Source organism: Saccopteryx leptura, chromosome 11 (assembly GCF_036850995.1).
Source record: "Saccopteryx leptura isolate mSacLep1 chromosome 11, mSacLep1_pri_phased_curated, whole genome shotgun sequence".
Lineage (NCBI taxonomy): Eukaryota > Metazoa > Chordata > Mammalia > Chiroptera > Emballonuridae > Saccopteryx > Saccopteryx leptura.
In genome coordinates, this window is record NC_089513.1 from 61,846,167 (window position 1) to 61,866,483 (window position 20,317).

The following is a 20,317-nucleotide window of genomic DNA, read 5'->3' on the forward strand; positions in this document are numbered from 1 at the left end:
TGGGGTTTGGGGACTACTGTTGTACACCACTGAGGGTCTCTCTCAAGCTGGAACACAGACAGCCCACTGTCGGCCTTCCAATGGCCGGGCGGCCAGAACCTGGGGCGGAAGCTGTGCTGCCTATTAGCAAAAAGGCCTTTCAAGAGACATTTTACTACATCTCCTCCCACCTTTTCCTTCTTTTGGTTATAAAATATTAACTTAAAAAGCTAAATACCACGGAGACAGCGGAGAACCCATCTTTCCCCAGCTAGGGTCTTGCAACTAATTTTATTAACCTGAGGGGAACTGCAGAAAGCTTCAGGGCTTTCATGGCAGACAGTGAAGACCCCAAGTTGGTTCAAGTGCTACATAAACACAGGCCGAGGGCCCAGAAGTGGGGCGCTCTCAACACTTCTTGTTTACATTCTCATCTGCCCCAGTGGGCCAGCAGGCGGGCTGGCGGGGCCTGGGACCCTGCTGGGAGTGATGCCATTCAGCTCACTGACCGACATCACCACAGTGCTCTCGTCAGGAGCCGGGTAAGGTGAGGTTATTCTGCGGGTTCCCTGAGCCCCAGTCTCCTCACTCACAAAACAAGGCCGGAGGGAGGGTGAGCTGCCCCATTCACGGTGCTGGTGAATTCCAGGTAACCAGCGCCAGTACAGGCCTCTGTACTGGGAGAAATGTGGCGACTAGAGACAGGAGGAAGTTCTGGCTGGGTAGCTCAGTTGGGTAGAGCGTTGTCCCAATATGCCAGGTTGAGGGTTCAATCCCCAGTCAGGGCACATACAAGAGACAAGAGGTCCCTGAGGGCAAAAGGTTATGAAGATGGGGCCAGGTGTGAGCAAAGAGGAAAGGAGTTAAGAGCAGACTGGGGTGCTGCTATTCAACCAGACTTTAGGGATTTGCAGCAGAGAGGTTGACCCCAGAGGGCACGGTGAGCTCTGGCTGGCATAGTGGGTCAAAGCCAGGGCTCAAAGCCCCAGTCTGGTGGCCTTGAGGACTCTGGCCTGTGTTCTAACTTGTGTTGGCCTTCGCTCCCATCTATGATGTAGGGAAAGAGTTGCTGTGGGTTCACAGAGCTTCTGCTGCCCCCACACTCCCCCAGTAGCACCATACAGGACCACAGGCCAGTAGGTGGGCTTCTGTGCAAGCAAGCCCACTGGCTGCTGCCCCACAGGTATGCATCGCCCTTGCTAGCTGACACAGCACTCTTCCACAGCACCCTGCCAGCACAGACCCCTCGTCAGAGGCTGCAGGGACACCCTGGACGAAGCCTGTGTGCGGGGCTCCTGGCAGTCACGGCTGCTGTACCAGCTGGTGGAACTGGAAGTGGGGGTAAGGAGCGTCAGGGTGGGGGTCTCAAAAGGCAGGAGCTGGCCTAAGCACATTTCTATGTCCCAGAACAAATCCGTTCCAGAAAGTACTGGGGGTGGGCTGGGTCCTAAGAGGGGACTCATCACATATCTGCTGCACAAAACCTAATTGAATTAAGAGTCTGGCTGGGAGAGGCAGCAGCCGCCCTGCCGCAGGCAGTGTGGCCCACATCCCTGGAGAGCCTCAGCAAGGCCCGGTGTCGTCGTCTGTCCCGGGTGTTGAATGCAGGAACCTGGGGAAAGGGCTCTCCCCAGCCCTGTCCAGCTCTAGAATATGTGTGCATGCACGTGCAACAGCTGAGCTCCGTTCTAAGTCACAGACTCTTCCCACTAAAGGAGAGACCTCAGAGATCAGATACCAGCACATCCAGCAAGGAAAAGCCCTGAGAATAACTGGAGGTTTTTCATCTTGAAATCAATCACTGTAACATCAGACCAAAGGCAGTGCACGTGGGGTTTGCTCAGCAGGCTTGGCTCCTGGGGAACAATGCTGAAATGGGGCCAACAGTTCCAACAACAACTCGGAGAGGGGACTTTCACTGTTTGCATGAGTAATTCGCTCAGTTTATCAGCCCTCAGTCACTGGAGCACTCGCTGGCTACACATGGAAGCCAGGTTCTTGCTCACATGCCAGGTGAGCCCCCAATGTCCCCGGCTTTTGAGTGGGGACTTGGCTGCCTGTGCATATAATTATGTCATTACATGTGTGTGTCTCTCTCAGAGCCCAGCTCCCATGATGAGGCTTGGGAACGGCCCAAGTTCTGAAGCGACTGTTCTAATTAAAATTGGAGAAGTGGCACTGAGGAGAGAGGGCCAGTGGGCCGTGGAACGGACCCCGAGCCAGGTCTGCTGTGAAACTAACATGTGGAAAGGGACAGTGGCAGGGAAGGCTTGAGTCCCAACTCTGCCTCTTCCAGCTCGACGACCTTGGGCAAAGGACTTCTTTGAACCTGTATCTTCCTTTTCAAGGTCGTTAGGATTAGGGGTGTTGAACACCTAAGAGCTGGTAGCAGGATGACCACCCAGAGGAAAAACTGGCACACCGTCAAACTGGACAAGTGAAAGTGGAGCACCATTTGGGACAGGGGATCTTCCAACAGACCCAGAGAGAACAACGCCAGAGACTTACCAACCCGATGAGGAAAAGCCAGGATGCTGTTCACCCTCAGCACAAGCAACCTGCCAGGTCTGCCCTCAGTTCTCCCCTCATCCTCAAGCCCCACTCCAAGGTCTCTCTGAGGTCCCCACAAATAGGGTCTTAGCCTTCTAGGCTCTCGAAGGCCACCAGGGCTGATAAGTTCCCCAAGCCCCTGAATAATGGTGGTGTTCTGGCACTATCTGTCCTTGTTTGGCACAGGAAACATTTCTCCAAGATGAGCCTTCACGTCCTCCCCGTAGAGGGCCGTGACGAGCACAGTCACTCCTAAGTCAGTGTTCTCTCTTGTGAAGCAGGACAAACACAACCACCTCCAAGGCAGTTGAGGAAGAATAAAATTTCTGACACATGCTGTCAGCGAGGACCAGCCCCACTGCAACCCCTTAGGGTCCAGGACAAGGACAATTAGCCTTCAGTTCATCTCATTTTGTCAAGTGAATTCCAGAGGCCCAGGGTAGGGAGACCTAGGGTGGGCCAGCCTCTGGGCATCGCAGAGGGCACCCCCCCAGGGAGGAGGCTTCTGCTGCTGCTCGCCATAACCAGCTCCAGACTAGCCAGGGCTCTTTCTGAAACCTGGGCCAGCCTGTGGGCATCGCAGAGGGCACCCCCCCAGGGAGGAGACTTCTGCTGCTGCTCGCCATAACCAGCTCCAGACTAGCCAGGGCTCTTTCTGAAACCTGGGCCAGCCGCCACCGGTGACAAGACCTGCTTCCCAGTTCCCTCCACTCTCGTCAGCTCCTACCCACAGAGTCTCTCCCTGTGTCTGTTTCTACCACCCAGGCGCCCATGCATGGAAAGCTCCTGTCAGTGGCTGGTCAGGAGGTAACAAGGCATAGCTCCCAAAGACAGCTTCTTTTTCATGGAGAAAAAAAGGAAACTAACATTTTATTGAGCACTTACTATATACCAGGCGCTCTGCACGTGTGGTTTCATCAATTCCCTACCACAGCTCCTTTGAAGAAGAAATAGGTTCCCAGGGTAGGGACAGGGGAGGGGGAGACTTATCCATGGTCAGGCCAAGCCAGCGCCTGCTCAGCGCACTAGTGTCCAGAACCAGCTCTTCCCACCACGTCCATCTGCCTTGCCCCTTTGTCTGTATATGAACAAAGAATCCAATTTTCAAAGGCAGGCTAACAGGCACTTCAGCAGCGGAGCAAGACTCTCAACTATCGATGCTGACATCTGTAAGGGAGGAGAGGGGTGGACATTTGGCCTGGGGCCAGAACACTAACACAGCCATCTGATCTTATCCTTCTTGGCCTCTACTTAAGGGGCACCTGTCTTCTTGAGTGGTCTGGGAGCCACTCCAGCCTTCAGCCTGCTGACAGGGACCAGGGCAGCCAAGCGGGCCAAGTGCTTCTTCCTCCATGGGATGGGGTAAAGTTGTCCACCTGGGCCCACCAAGCCTGCCGGATGTCCCCTGCTCACGAGGGACAGGGACCATCAGAGACCAGACTGTGTCCCAGCCAGCAAGCTTCTAGTACCTCGGGCACGTTGAACAAGCCATCAGCAGTACAGAGGGAAGCCAGGAGCTGGGAGGCAGCGCTGCTTCCAACTTCAAAGCCAGTCAATGTTCCTGGTGGTATCTGCCTGTTTACATTTGGTTGGGTGGGTGCCACAGGCTCCTCTGGCTCAACCCTCAGGCTCTCTTGTCTGGCACCAGTGGGTGCCAGATCCAGAAGGACCAGCACACCTGGCCCGGTCCCACCACAGGGCAGGAATGCCAGCTTCTTGCTACCGCCCCAGCAGGGATCCCAGGCATCTGCACCATGAGGAGGGACCAAGGACACAGCAGTGAGGATCCATGCTCCACAAGAGCCTATTCTGCGCCAGCTGCAGCACCCAGCCTCCTACACGGACTGCTCTCTCTTCCTAGAGATCCCAGGCATCTGCACCGTGAGGAGGGACCAAGGACACAGCAGTGAGGATCCATGCTCCACACGAGCCTATCCTGCGCCAGCTGCAGCACCCAGCCTCTTACACGGACTGCTCTCCCTTCCTAGAGATCCCAGGCATCCGCACCGTGAGGAGTCCAAGGACACAGCAGTGAGGATCCGCTGCTCCACACGAGCCTATCCTGCGCCAGCTGCAGCAGTGAGGATCCGCTGCTCCACACAAGTCTATCCTGCGCCAGCTGCAGCACCCAGCCTCCTACACGGACTGCTCTCCCTTCCTATACCACCCATGAGATAGTGGTGACAGCCCCCATTTCTCCAGCAAGAAAACTGTGCAGAAGAGAACTACCCAAAGTCTTACACCCTCAGGAGGTCCGCCCAGCAGCCCTGGGATGCTGGCTGGCTGGCTGGAGCCTGAGCTCCTTGGGTTCCCTATAGCCTCGGCCGGCAGATACTACTATGCTTGGCTATCTTCTCTCCTCCAGCTCTGGTCTCAAGGAAGCAGGCACCTGGTCCCAGCTGCTTGCCTTCCTGGCCTGCCATGCACTTCACAATTAGTGGCAAGCCAGCCATGGTGTGCTAAGTGCAAGCATTGTCTTTGTCCTGGTGATGAGAAGGGCCAAAAGAGATTTTTAAGTAACAGCTGGCCAGGCAACCTTTGTTTTGTAGAAAATGATTTGGGTGGAGCTGCCAGGGCAGGGCGAGAGGCAGGTGGACGGGGAACTGAGGAGGCCTAGGGTGTGGCAATGGGAAGTGTGGAACGGGGCAGGCAAGGCGCAGAGCACTCACAGTCCTGGGCACTGAGCCTTCATCTGACCCACGGCTTCTCAGGCAATTATTACAAGTGAGAAAACAGGGCCCCACAGTGATTTTAGTAAAGAACAGATGACTCAAGTCAACCCAGGAGCTGGAGCACAGGCAGACCAGAAGGCTAGGTGAGAGGGGCGAGGCTGGGGACCTCAAGTGGACAGCCCTCCTGCGGGCTGCTCTGCCAGCCCTGCTCAGACGTCTCCAGCACACGTTGAACTAAGGAGCCCAGCATCCCCTACCCCCAGTCTACAGTGTTTCCTGGCGGGGCATGAAGAGCCTGGCTTCAGTAGCTGGCCCCACCTGCCTCTCGGAGCGCCTGTCCCCTGCTGGGCACCCTGAGCACCCAGCTGGCTAGGGCCAGGCATGGCGGCTCTGTGCCCCTGCAGAAACAGTGCGTGGGCCTGGGAAGCCCCTCTTCTATATCCTCCCCCACCACCCCAACGTCTGAGGAGTGATGAGTCACAGGTCAAAGGTCACCAGCTCTTTGTGCTTTCCCTGACCAGACTACTTCCCTCCCACCTCAGCCGAGTCCCTTGCTCCTCTTCTGGCCCCTGTAGCCCCCTGGATGTCCCTCTGGCTTAAGCATGAGTCTGTCCTGCACTAGTAAGACCCTGCTTCCTATGAGACTCTCCCTGGGCTTCCTGAGAGAGGAACTGCTGGTGAAGAGTGACCTCTCGGGACATGGCCCAACATGTCCAGCCGTCACTGTGACACATGCTTCACCTCTTATCATTTTCACCAGGTCATTCCACACTTGTACTATTATTAATTTCATGTTTTCTTTAAATACATATGCTTACAAGGGAAACTTCACATGGTACCCTAAAGAGAAAACTAGAGTGGCTTGTCATAAATAGGAACCCGAGGGTAACAGCAAATGAAAAGAAGAAGACGCAATGAACCCAAGTTATACTCTGCTGCTGTGGAAGGGTCTGAATCTTAACCTTGTGTTATGTCACCTTCCAGGGACTCTAACGCTCTCTGCAAGGTCATCAAAGGACTGTAAGAAAACTACAGAGGGGAAAATGGCTATTCCTAAGGGATACAACACTATATAATAGTATGAGAAATGGCCTTAACAAATGTACAGCGATTTACTGTTTGCCAATTTCCAAGCAGAAAATACATGAAAGAATTAATGAATGAACACACACATATTATATATCCATATCTGTATATAAATCCTTCATTTTTAGTTTCAGTGGTTCATGATTTCTTTTAAAAAGCCCTTAGTGTTTTTTCTGTGATCACAGATACAACTAGAATCTAAACTTCATGAGATAAGGGGTTTTGCTTTTCTTATTCATTGTTGTATCTCCAGCCCACATAGTGATTGTTCTACAAATATTTTTGAATTGCTACTGCTAAATGCTCAGTTTTTATAAATGTGGCAGATGATGTCAGAGTAATGGTGGTGTGATAGTCCTGATCTCTCTCCCTGAAATTTCAACAAATTGAACAGCTATAATGCAGCGAAGGAACCCCAGCTGGGCTTGCAGACATGACTGAAAGATACACGTGCCAAATGGACTAAAGGTGAAACAGGGTGAAAAGGGGGGAAGAGGATAAAATGCATTTGTGGTGGGCTTTGGAGAGGAGAGGAGACAAACCTGGAGTGACTGGGGTTTTTTCCTCTGCTGGACTATGGGGAGGAGAAAAGCTCGGACTCTCTGGATTTTGTCAAGGGGTACAGAGAGGAAAACTCAGAGTGACTGGGTCTCCTTCCGCTTGGTAAAGCAGTGAGACAGAGGGGCAGAGGGGCGGGGTAAACCAAAGCAGCCAGAGTGCAGGATCATGGCCAGTGTTCACATGGTCTGCCTGCAGCCCACGCTCGGCAGAGACAGAGAAAGCTAAAGTGCATTCCCCAAGCCTCCCAAATCCTGCCTCCCTCACCTCACATTACTGAGAGAGGCAAAGACAAACCCCACAGCTAGCTCTCCAGAGCTGCTCTCTACCCTGAAGAACAGAGGTGCTCCACGTCTGGTCACCGGGTTTGTTGAGACGTGGGAAGGAGTGCCCGGAAGCCTGAGATTGCCACTGCTAGAGCCATAAAGCCAGAAGGCCAAAGCTGTAAAGCTAACTGTAAACCCTCACAACAAGCCCCACCCACCAATGCAACTGCAGCCTTGCCTACATCATTGTGACAGCAACATCCCAGAGGACAGCCCAGGAACTTCACAGAGCTAAAAGTTGTAATACAGGGACACCTACTGGAAGAAATCTCTCAAAACTGAAATTTATTTTTACTTTTTTCCCCCCTTTATGTCTTTTTTCCCTGCCTGCTGGCCCTGCTCAGATATCTTGTTTTTTCTTTTTCTCTTTTGAATTCCATTTTAATTTTTATATTTTATTCTTATGTTTTTGTGGGTGTTTTGTTTTTGATTTTTTTATTTGCTTTCAATCTTTTTTCTGTGGTTTTTCCTCTTTACTTGTCATAATTTTTATTTTTATTGTATTTTTTATTTTAATTATTCATATTTTTAGTTTTTTTTTTTGTTAGGGTTCTTAAACATACCATTCTCAAATGCCATCAAGGAAGAAGAAATTGAATACAATGGCTGCACAAGACAGAGATATAGTTCAGAAAGAAAATAAAAAATCTCCAGGAAAAAAATCTCAATCACATGGAAACCTTAGAGTTATGATAGAGAATTCAAAATTGAAGTTCTGAAAATGTGTCAATGAAATGTTGACACCAACAGGCAACTTAATGAGCTCAGAAAACAAATTAATGAACAAACTGAACACCTCACCAAGGAGACTGAAACTTTAAAAACAGAGATGAAGAATTCAATACATGAATTGAAGTCTGAGGTAGCAAGTTTACCTAATAGAACAAGCCAGATAGAGGAAAGAATCAGTGATATCAAAGACGGTTAACTAGAGATGCTACAGAGAGAAGAGGAGAGAGACTCACGAATTTAAAAAAACTGAGAGACCTCTATAAGAATTGTCTGACTCCATCAGAAAGAGCAATCAATATAAGAATAATGGGTATATCAGAAGAAGAAGAGAGGGAGAAGACAAAGGAGAGCCTACTGAAACAAATATTTGATGAGAACTTCCCAAGCCTATGGAAAGTCAGAACCTCAAATCCAAGAAGCAAACTGAACACAGTTACCATAACCCAAACAGACCTACTCCAAGGCACATCGTAATAAAATTGTCAAAAATCAACGACAAAGAAAGAATCCTCAGGGCAGCTAGAGAAAAGAAAAACATAACATATAAAAGAAGGCCCATTAGGCTATCATCAGATTTCTCAGCAGAAACTCTATAAGACAGAATGGAGTGGATCCAAACATTCAAAGTACTAAAAGAGAGGAATTACCAACCAAGAATATTATATCCATCAAAGTTGTCCTTCAAATATGAAGAAAAAATAAAAACTTTTACAGACATACAGAAGGTGAGGAAATTTATCACCAGAAAAACCACACTTCAGGAAATACTCAAGTGGGTTATTCGACCAGATACAAAAAACAAATAAATCAGAAATACAAGTAAAAGCTCCAACAGGATCACAAAAAAACAAGGATAATCTGTGACAATAACATAAAAGAGGAGAGGATAAAGATCTCCAGTAGCAAAGGAGGATGGAGTGCAGAAACACTCATAGGACAAAGGACTCTTGTATATATGAACATTTTTCTCTTAATTAACTAATTGTAACCACCCATGAAAAAACCACTACTAAATACAGCTTAAAAAAAAAAAAAGAAACGATAAAGAAGTGTGAATACCACCAAACAAAAACAACTGAGAGAAACAAAAACGAGATTAACTAAACAAAACACAGAGCTACCAGAAAACAAAATATAAAATGGCTACAGGAAATCCTCAAGTGTCAATAATTATCTTAAATGTAGATTGACTGAACTCATTAATAAAGAGGCACAGAGTAGCAGATTGGATCAAAAAGCAAAACCCAACCATATGCTGCCTTCAAGAGACACATCTAAGCTGCAAGGACAAAAGCAAATTCAAAGTGAAAGGTTGGAAAACAATTCTCCAAGCAAATAATATCCAAAGAAATGCAAGTACAGTATAGCCATACTCATATCTGACAATGCTGAACTCAAGACAAAAAAAGTAACCAGAGATAAAGATGGACATTTCATAATGATAAAGGGGACATTGTATGAAAAAGACATCAGACTTCTTAATCTACACCAAATGAGGGAGCACTAAAATATCATACATAAGACATCTACTAACTGATCTAAAAATAGAAGGAGACAAAAACACAATAATACATAGAGATTTCAACACACCATTGATGGCTTTAGATAGATCATCCAAACAGAAAATCAATGAAGAAATATCAGTCTTAAACAACACTCTGGATCAAATGGATATAATAAATATTTACAGGATATTTCATGCCAAAACATCAGATTATACATTCTTATCCAGTGTGCATGGAATATTCTCAAGGATAGACCATATGCTGGGCCACAAAACTAACATCAACAAATTCAGGAAGATTGAAATTATATCAAGCATATTTTCTGACCATAAGTTTTGAAATTAGAATTCTACTGTAAAAAGAAAATTTAAAAACCCACAAAAATATGGAAATTAAACAACATATTTCTAAAAAAATGACTGGGTCAAAGAAGAAATAAAAGCAGAGATCAAAAGATATAGACAGACAAATGAAAATGACAACATGACATATCAAAATTTCTGGGATGCAGCAAAAGCAGTAATAAGAGGAAAGTTTATATCGTTAATGGCTTATATCAAGAAACAAGAAAGATCCCAAGTAAACAACCTAACATCAAACCTTAAGGAACTAGAAAAAGAAGAACAAAGGCAACCCCAAAGTTAGCAGTAGAAAGAAATAGCAAAAATTAGAGCAGAACTAAATGAAATAGAGAACAAAAAAACTATAGAAAAAACTAATTGAACAAAAAGAGCTGGTTCTTTGAAGAGATCAATAAAATTGACAAATCACTGGCTAGACTCACTAAAAAAAAAGAGGAAGGACTCATAAACAAATCTGAAATGAAAGAGGAAAAATTACCACAAATATCAAAGAATACAAAGCATCATAGTAGAATATTATGAAATATTATATGCCACCAAATTCAACAACCTATAGGAAATGGATAAATATCTAGAACTATAAAATCTTCTTAGACTGAGTCATGAAGAAGTGGAAAACCTAAATAGACCAATAAGCAGGGAGAAAATAGAGACAACTATCAAAAATCTCCCCCAAAACAAAAGTCCAGAACCAGGTGGCTACACTAGTGAATTCTATCAAACATTCAAAGAAGATTTCATACCTATCCTTCTCAAAGTCTTCCAAAAAATAGAAGAATCAATACTCCCAACACATTTTATGAGGACAACATAACCCTCATATCAAAACCTGGCAAGGATGACACAGAAAAACTACAGACCAATATCTCTAATGAATACAAATGAATACAGATGCAAAAATCCTCAACAAAATACTAGCAAATTAAGTACAACACATTAAAAAAATAATATATCACAATCAAGTGGGATTCATTCCAGGAGCACAAGGATGGTTCAACATACATGAATGGATCAAAGTAATACACCACATCAACAAAACAAAGGACAAAAATCATATCCTATCAATAGATGCAGAAAAGGCATTTAATTTTTATTTATTCATTTTAGAGAGGAGAGAGAGAGAGAGAGAGAGAGAGAGAGAAGAGAGAGACAGGGGGGAGGAGCTGGAAGCATCAACTCCCATATGTGCCTTGACCAGGCAAGCCCAGGGTTTCGAACCGGCGACCTCAGCATTTCCAGGTTGACGCTTTATCCACTGCGCCACCACAGGTCAGGCAAGGCATTTAATAAGATACAATATTGCTCTATGTTTAAAACACTCAATAAAATTGAAATAGAAGAAAAGTACCTCAACATAATAAAGGCCATATATGACAAAGCATCGGCTAATATCATACTAAATGGAGCAGAAAATGAAGGCTCTTCCTCTAAAATCAGGAACAAGACAAGGCTGCCTACTCTCTCCACTCTTATTCAACATAGTTCTAGAAGTTTTAGCCAAATTGATCAGGCAAGAGAAAGAAATAAAAGACATTCATATTAGAAAAGAAGAAGTAAAGGTATCATTGTTTGCAGATGACATGATCCTGTATATAGAAAACCTCAAAGACTCCACCAAAAAAGTATTAGAAACAATAAACCAATAGAGTAAAATTTCAGGATACAAAATCAATATACAAACGTTCACTGCTTTCTTTTATGCCAATATTGGAAAATGAACAAAACAAACAAACAAAAAATTCCATTTACAATTGCAACAAATAAACTAAAATACCTAGGAACAAACTTAACAAAAAATGTGAAGGACCTATATACTGAAAACTACAAAACATTATTGAAAGAAATTGAAAAAGATACAATGAAATGGAAAAATATTCCATGTTCATGGATTGGAAGAATCAACATAGTTAAAATGGCCATATTACCCAAAGCAATATACAAATTTAATGCAATCCCCATCAAATCCCAATGTCATTTTTTTAAAGAAATAGAACAAAAAATTACCAGGTTTATATGGAACCATAAAAAACCCCTAAAAGCCAAAGCAATCCTGAGGGAAAATAAATGAAGCAGAGATATCACACTACTTGACTTCAAATTATACTATAGAACCATGATAATCAAAAATAGAAGAAGAGGCCCGGGCCGGTTGGCTCAGCGGTAGAGCGTCAGTCTGGCGTGCGGGGGACCCGGGTTCGACTCCCGGCCAGGGCACATAGGAGAAGCGCCCATTTGCTTCTTCATCCCCCCCTCCTTCCTCTCTGTCTCTCTCTTCCCCTCCCGCAGCCAAGGCTCCATTGAGCAAAGATGGCCCGGGCGCTGGGGATGGCTCCTTGGCCTCTGTCCCAGGCGCTAGAGTGGCTCTGGTTGTGGCAGAGTGATGCCCCGGAGGGGCAGAGCATCGCCCCCTGGTGGGCAGAGCGTCGCCCCTGGTGGGCATGCCGGGTGGATCCCGGTTGGGCGCATGCGGGAGTCTGTCTGACTGTCTCTCCCCGTTTCTAGCTTCAGAAAAATACAAAAAAAAAAAAAAAAAAAAAAAAATAGAAGAAGAGCCTGACCTGTGGTGGCGCAGTGGATAAAGCGTCGACCTGGAAATGCTGAGGTTGCAGGTTCGAAACCCTAGGCTTGCCTGGTCAAGGCACATATGGGAGTTGATGCTTCCAGCTCCTCCCCCCTTCTCTCTCTCTCTGTCTCTCTCTCATCTCTCTCCCTCTCTGTCTCTCTAAAAATGAATAAATAAAAAAAATAGAAGAAGAGCAATACTCTGCAACACATTTTATAAGGCCAACATAAACCTCATATCAAATATGCAAGGACAACACAAAAAAAGAAAACTATATACATCTCTAATGAATACAGATGTCATTTGACAGAAAAACAGACATACAGACCCAATGGAACAGAATCGAGAGCCCAGAAATAAAAACACATATATATGGACAAATCATCTTCGACAAAGTTATCAAAATAAAACAAAACAAAAACCCAAAAAACTACACAATGGAGAAAAGAAACCATCTTCAATTAATGAGAAAATGTGGAAAGCCACATCCAAAAGAATGAAATTTGACTACAATTTGTCCCCCTGCACAAAGATTAATTCAAAATGGATCAAAGACCTAAATATAAGATCCAAAAAATAATTACATAGAAGAAAACATAGGTACTAAGTGCACGGACCTTGGTTGTAGAGAACAATTTATGAATTTGACCCCAAAGCAAGGGAAGTAAAGCCAAAAATAAATGAATGGGACTATAAAGCAAGGGAAGTAAAGCCAAAAATAAATGAATGGGACTATATCAAACTAAAAAGCTTCTGCACAGCAAAAGAAACTGACAACAAAACAAATAGCCAACTAAATGGGAGATGATATTTGCAAACAGCTCGGATAAGGGGTTAATATCCAAAATATATAAAGAACTCACAAAGCTCAGCAAGAAACAAGCAAACACTCTAATTAAAAAATGGAGAGAGGACTTGAAGAGACACTTCTCCCAAGACGACATACAAATGGCCAACAGATATATGAAAAGATGCTCATCTTCACTAGCTATCAGAGAAATGCAAATCAAAACTACAATGAGATACCACCTCACACCTGTTAGATTGGCTATTATCAACAAGACAGGTAATAACAAGTGTTGGAGAGGCTGTGGAGAAAAAGGAACCCTCATTCACTGCTGATGGGAATGCAAATTAGTTAAAACCGTTATAGAAGAATGTATGGTAGTTCCTCAAAAAATTAAAAATAGAACTACCATATGACCCAGCAATCCCTCTACAGAGTATCTACCCCCAAAACTCAAAAACATTGGTATGTAAAGATACATGCACCCCCATGTTCATTGCAGCATTATTCACAGTGGCCAAGACATGGAAAAAACCAGTGTCCCTTGATAGAAGATTGGATAAAGAAGAATTGGTTACATATATACAATGGAATACTATTCAGCCAAAAGAAATGATGACCTATTGACATTTACAACAACATGGATGGACATAGAGAACATTATACTGAGTGAAATAAGTACATAAATCAGAAAAAGTTAAGAACTGTATAATCTCACAGATAAATGGGATATAAAACTGAGACTCATGGACATAGATAAAAGTGAAGTGGTTACCAAGGAGAAGGGGCTCGGAGGAGGGTGTAAAAGAGGGACAAATATAAGGTGATAGAAAATGATTTGACTTTGGGTGATGGGTACACTATATAATCAACCGTTCAAATGCTATAGAAATGTTTACCTGAAACCTATGTACTCTTATTGATCGATGTCACCCTGTTAATTTTCTAAATAAAACTATTAAATAAATAAATAGGCATACACATAGGAAAGAGTATATAGTTTTCATTCACAGGATTCAAGAGTTTATATCTGCCTATCTAGAAATCAAGCATAGTAAATGTATTATGCCTGTTTTTTATCTGCTGTCTAGTGGGCCTCTTTGATTTTGAAATATGTACCCTAAAGTGCCCCTCTGCAAGTATCACTCCATTTTTTAACAAGTTCTAGGATTTCTTTTCTTTCTTTCTTTCTTTCTTTCTTTCTTTCTTTCTTTCTTTCTTTCTTTCTTTCTTTCTTTCTTTCTTTTTCTTCTTTTTCTTTATTTTCTTTCTCTGCCTCTCTCTCTCTCTCTCTCTCTCTCTCTCTCTCTCTCTTTTAGAGGAGGGGAGATAGAGACAGACTCCCCCACATGTGCCCTGACCGGGATCCACCTGGCAACCCATCTGGGCCAATGTTCAAATAAATTGAGCTATTTTTAGCTCCTAAAGCTGATATGCTCAGACCAACCAATGTATCCTCAGTACCCAGGGCCAATGCTCAAACCAATCGCAACACTGGCTGTGGAAGGGGAAGAGGGAGAGAAGAGGGAGAGGGAGGAAGAGAGAGACAGATGGTCTCTTCTCATGCCTGCCCTTATCGGCAATCGAACCGGGGTGTTTATACGCTGGGCCGATGCTCTATCCACTGAGCAAACTGGCCAGGGCCTTTGGATTTCTAATAGATGTGTTTTATATGCTTTGTGTACAAGTTTGTAACTGTGCTTTTTCTCATCACATCATGTCCATCTTTACCTTAATCTTAGATACTTCACTGTCAGAAATTAATATAATTACTTGTTTTATTTTTGTTTATAGTCAATTAACATCTTTCCGGTCTAAACCCGTTTATCACTTTAAGTATGTTTCTTATAAACAGCATTATTACCAGATTTTATGTTTTTATCCAATCTATAAGTCTCTGTACTTATTATTTTTAAAACTTATTTTATTTTAAATACTTTAATTTCAGAACAAAATAAACAACCACCCACAATACATAATATCCAACCCTGATGTCAAATGTGAGACGGGAAGGCTTGAGGCCCTTGTAACCTGATACAGGCAAAGACAGGAGAGAAAAAGCCCACTAGACCTTAGCAGAAAAAACCAGGTGAGCGGAGCCCCTCAGGGCTGCTGGGGAAGCCATAAAGACACTAGGCAGAGAACACGGGTCTGCAGGTAGAAACACCTAATCTACTTCTTCCAGGCGAGGCACCCTCCCCACCCTCAAAGGCAGGCTGGGGGCTGTCACCAGGGACAGCAGCACTGGGCTACTCTGCTGTCACTTCACCTCCACGAGTCCCTGGGCTTCGCTTGACCATGCGCTAGATGCGGATGAGGTGGGTACGGGGGTCCTCAAGTGAGAAGCTGGAAGAGAGCAGTGCAGTTTGAAGCAGCAGCACCACTAGGTCCTTGACAGCTGCCACTCTTGTCTGCCTCTGCCTTCCGCTGCAGTCTCCACAATGGGGTGGTCTGGGTTGATCTCCAGGTGCTTTCTGGCCATCATGAAGCCCACTGTCCAGTTGTCCCGAAGCACCTGGGCTTTCATGATCCACTCCGTGTGAGCTGTCCAGCCGTGGGTGCTGGTCACAATGCAGCAGGGTGAAGACACAAGCCCGTTAGAGATTGTCACCTCTCAACCTTCTTATCCAAGATTTCTTTCATGACTTTGAACTGGCCTTTCTCTCTTCCATGTCCTTCTTCTCTTTATCCTCAGGTAGCTACAGGCGCTCCTTGGTAACTGAGACCAAGCTCCTACAATCAAACCTCTTGAGCTGCTGCATGCAGTACTCATCGATAGGCTTTGCTTTTGCAGTTGCTCCACAAAAGCAGAGTTGACAACTTGTTCTCTGCTCGCAGCAGTGATGTGATAGATAGACTTCGAGTCTTCTTCATGTGAGAGACATATTCCGTAAGAGAAGTCTTTTCATCTCCAAACTGGGAGGTGTGATAGTGCAGAAGCTCGGAAAAGCGTTGCTGATTAGTTGAGTTCTCATGAATTCCAGCTTTAGGTTTTTAGAGAATGCCTTGTAGAATTCCTTGTAGTTCTCCTTGTCTTCTGCCCACTCCGAGAAGAGCTCTGGCATTTCTGAACAATGTTTCTACCAATGACCGTCAAGACTTTGCTGAAGCATTTCCCAGGAGATGGTCAGGGGTAGGGCCTCAGAGTCAATCATATCGTGGATGAAGTTGAGATACTATGGTATCAACTCATCACAGCTGTCTATGATGCACACATAGCACACATAGAGTTTGATGTTCTTCTTGTTCTCAAAGAGGTCCAAGGGAGCCTGACGGGGGAGGAATAGCAGTGCCCTGAATTCTAAATGATCTTCTACAGAGAAGTGCTTGACTGCCAAGTGGTCTTCCCAGTCACTGGTAAGGATCTCTCCATATTCCTTCTAGGTGATGTCATCAGGGTTTCTGGTCCAAATGGGCTTGGTCTTGTTCAGTTCTTCCTGATGGATATATTTCTCTTAATCTTTGTTTTCTATTTATTTTCCTTAACACTATCATCCTTCTCATGTGAGCCTATACCTTCCATCTAGGGTTTCTCATTATCTTTATCTTCCTCTTCTTTCTCCCCTTTCTATCCCTCTGCTTAATCATCACTGATTTCTTTCTCTCATTCCTTCTCCATAGAAAGGGTGATGGGATGACCTATGAACTGTAAGTTCTTCTTGAGCACTTCTTTGACTTGCCTCTCCTCTAAATACCCTGTCTGGTCTTCTTTAAGGTGGAGGATGACTTTGGTACCTCAGCCAATGGGCTAATAATGGTCAGCTTGCACAGTGAAGGAACTCCCAGCAGAGGACTTCCAGGTATACTGCTCATAATCATTGTGCTTTGTGGTCATAACCATTTTCATGGCCACCGGGCAGGCAGAATAAAAGCCAACACCAAATTGCCAAATCATGGACATGTCTACACCAGCCTGAAGAGCCTCCATAAATGCTTTTGTACCAGACTTGGCAACGGTTCCAGATTATTTATGAGATCAGCTTTGGTCATGCCAATGCCTGTGTCCATCAGAGTCAGTCAGGGTGTGCTCTGGGGGATTGGGGATAATGTCAGTTTTCAGCTCTTTACCAATGTATAATTTGGAAGGGTCAGACTCTTAGAACATATCTTTTTTTTTTTTTTTTTTAATTTCTCTGAAGTTGGAAACAGGGAGGCAGTCAGACAGACTCCTGCATGCGCCCAACTGGGATCCACCCGGCATGCCCACCAGGGGGCGATACTCCACCCATCCGGGGCATTGCTCTGTTGCAACCAGAGCCAATCCAGCGCCCAAGGCAGAGGCCACAGAGCCATCCCTAGCGCCCGGGCCAACCCCGCTCCAATGGAGCCTTGGCTGCGGGAGGGGAAGAGAGAGAGAGGAAGGAGAAGGGGAGGGGTGGAGAAGCAGATGGGCGCTTCTCCTGTGTGCCCTGGCTGGGAATCGAACCCGGGACTCCCACACGCCAGGCCGACGCTCTACCACCGAGCCAACTGGCCAGGGCCTCATAACATATCTTGTCCAAGGCATCAGAAGCATTACTGATCAACTCCTGTAGTAAAATTTCCTTGATGGAGTAGAAGGTATTGATGATGACAGACAGGAGTTGGGCAAAAGGCAGAAGTCTCCACCTCCTCCTCACATGGTGTACTTCCTCAGTCTTGAAGGTGAAGAGATGCAGGTACTAGAGAGCAGGGTGGGCGGATTGAGTGCAGCTGGGATGATTTAAGAATCAGTCTCTGTATTTAAAGAGAATTCAGCCATTCACATTCAGTGTGACTAACACTGTTTCTTCTGTTTCTGTTAGTATTTATTAACAGTGTTTAATCAAATTCGTTCCAGTTATTTTTAGTTAATGTGGAAGTTCTACACTTTTCTATTCCGTTGTTTATTTTTCCTTTCTGTGTTGATAATCCTATACACATTTTTATAGTTTTACTTGAAAATGGGATACTAACGATTTCCCTCATCACCATGTGCTCTAGTTACCCTCCCTAAGCCCTCTCCTCAGAGAGACAGCCCTTCCGAACACTTTCACTTCCCTTCTCCCCTCTTGGATGGGAGCTCTGGACCAGCTTTACTAACCCGCCACCTCCAAGAACCCGACTCCTAGGGAACACAGAGAGAGCAGAGACCTTGTAGCTGTAAATGACATCAGACTTTCCCTTGTAGGTTATATATTCTACTTCAAGACTCCTATTTACCATTTAGATCAGGGGTTGAGAAGCTATAACTAGAGGGCACAAATTCTGTCCACTCTATGTTTCTGTATGTCCTCTAGCTAAGAATTGTTTTTACATTTTACAATGGGTTGAAAAACATCAAAAGACAACTATATCATGATGGATAAAAACTATGAGAAATCCAATTCCGTGTCCGTAAGTAAAATTTCCTAGAACTCAGCCCTGCGGACTCGTTTCCATCTGTCCACAGCAGAGCTGAGCAGCAGAGACCTCAGAGGTGCCAGGTACATGACAGATCGTAGCATGGAACCCAGCCACACGTCTAGTTCATTGCTTAGATTAGCAGTGCACCCCACCATTGCATATGCAAAACAGAAAAAGCAAACTTCGTATGTCACACTTGTAAGGCTTCAGTGGGGTGTGGATACTACTTTACTGAATTACACGGCAAAGTGCTGTGTTTGTTACTGGCTCTGCTAACAGAATACAGCAGACCCTGACAGTACATTTAAAAAAATGGTTAGAAAAATGAGAAAATTTTAAACACTGTATCTCATCACAGCAGAATTTCTTCACACACCAAAAAAAAAAAAAAAAAAAAAAGCGGCTGCAACCAAAGTCAGTTCCCAAGTGACTCGTTCGTCGCTGAGCAAGGAAAGCCCCTTCCAGAGGTGGGTCAATTATGTTGTATTTGATTGCAGCAGCTCAGAAAGAGAATCCAGAGAAAGCTAGCTTATAAGATGATTAGAAGTGGGGCAAGACCAGTGGCTCGAACGTGGTGCATGGGCCATCGTCATTCCAGGTGACACCAGCGAGTTAAGCCGCATGTGAGGGGGCCTGGTGTGCTCCGTGTGGGCAAGGGAAGACCAGCGGGAAGTGGAAAGGCCGGGAAGGCCGAGGTGGCCCCTGCGATGTGCCGCACATGGTCCTCGGCATTTCCTAGTTACTTCCCTCAGTTATTTTCTTTCTAGAACTTACTACTACCTGGAAGTGTCTAATGTACTGTTCCTTGCCAGTCTCCCTTATGAGGGCAAGAACTTCATCCATCTTGATGTATCCCCAGTGACTGACACACATGGAGTTCAGTAAAACATCTAAACATATGAATGAATAGTATCTTTTAGGTAATGGGCTCAGAAAGCCCATATACCTTAAGCTCTGGTGGGAAGCGTCCATGCAAGACACACCTATTGAGGGATGGGCCTTCCTTCTCTACATCTGGAGGACCCCTTGGAGGCCAGGCTGAGTGAGATCCCAGAACGCTGACTTGTTTGCAGAGCAGACACATGGACTTGCCCAGCATCAAAGAGCAAAGGTTGAGAGTTGGCTTGCCATAGTGGTAAAGATCTGTCCTAGGAGATTGAATGTAACCGTTTTAAGATGCCCTGACCTCTTGGAGATTTCTTTGAATGGAGGCATGCCTGGTGCCTGGGACACCGGTGGTAGTTGTGATGTGTCTAGGAAATTTTGGAGGCAGCCAACCATGGCTGGGGAAAGATCGGCATGGGGCTTTCCCTGCCCTGAACAACCACACCCATGGGCCAGACTGACTCTTAGCTCCTCATCCCCCATACCCCCTCCAAACATGCCACTTCCACCAGCTCCGGGTTGTCCCCTGACAGGGGTCGGGGAACTGGTCCCTGTGCTTCAGAGAGGGATAATGGTGTCCTGGGGTAAGAAGTGAAATATCATTCTGACCTGACCGGGTGGTGGCACAGTGGACAGAGTGTTAGACTGGGATGCGGAGGACCCAGGTTCAAGACCCCGAGGTCGCCAGCTTGAGTGCGAGCTCATTTGGTTTGAGCAAAGCTCACCAGCTTGGACCCAAGGTTGCTGGCTCGAGCAAGGGGTTACTCGGTCTGCTGTAGCCCCACGGTCAAGGCACATATGAGAAAGCAATCAATGAACAACTGTGTTGCAATGAAAAACGAATTATTGATGCTTCTCATCTCTCTCCGTTCCTGTCTGTCTGTCCCCTATCTCTCTCTCTCTCTGACTCTCTCTGTCTCTGTAAAAAAAAAAGAAAAAGGAAATATC

The 20,317-nt window shown here is 45.3% G+C and overlaps 1 protein-coding gene and 1 pseudogene across 4 annotated transcripts in view; both read right to left on the reverse strand.

The window, feature by feature from the left end:
- Window positions 1–20,317, reverse strand: part of EEFSEC (eukaryotic elongation factor, selenocysteine-tRNA specific) — a 310,890-nt gene that overhangs the window by 48,752 nt on the left and 241,821 nt on the right. The gene's annotated exons all lie outside the window — the stretch shown is intronic.
- Window positions 1,179–19,327, reverse strand: LOC136383458 (heat shock protein HSP 90-beta-like; annotated as a pseudogene).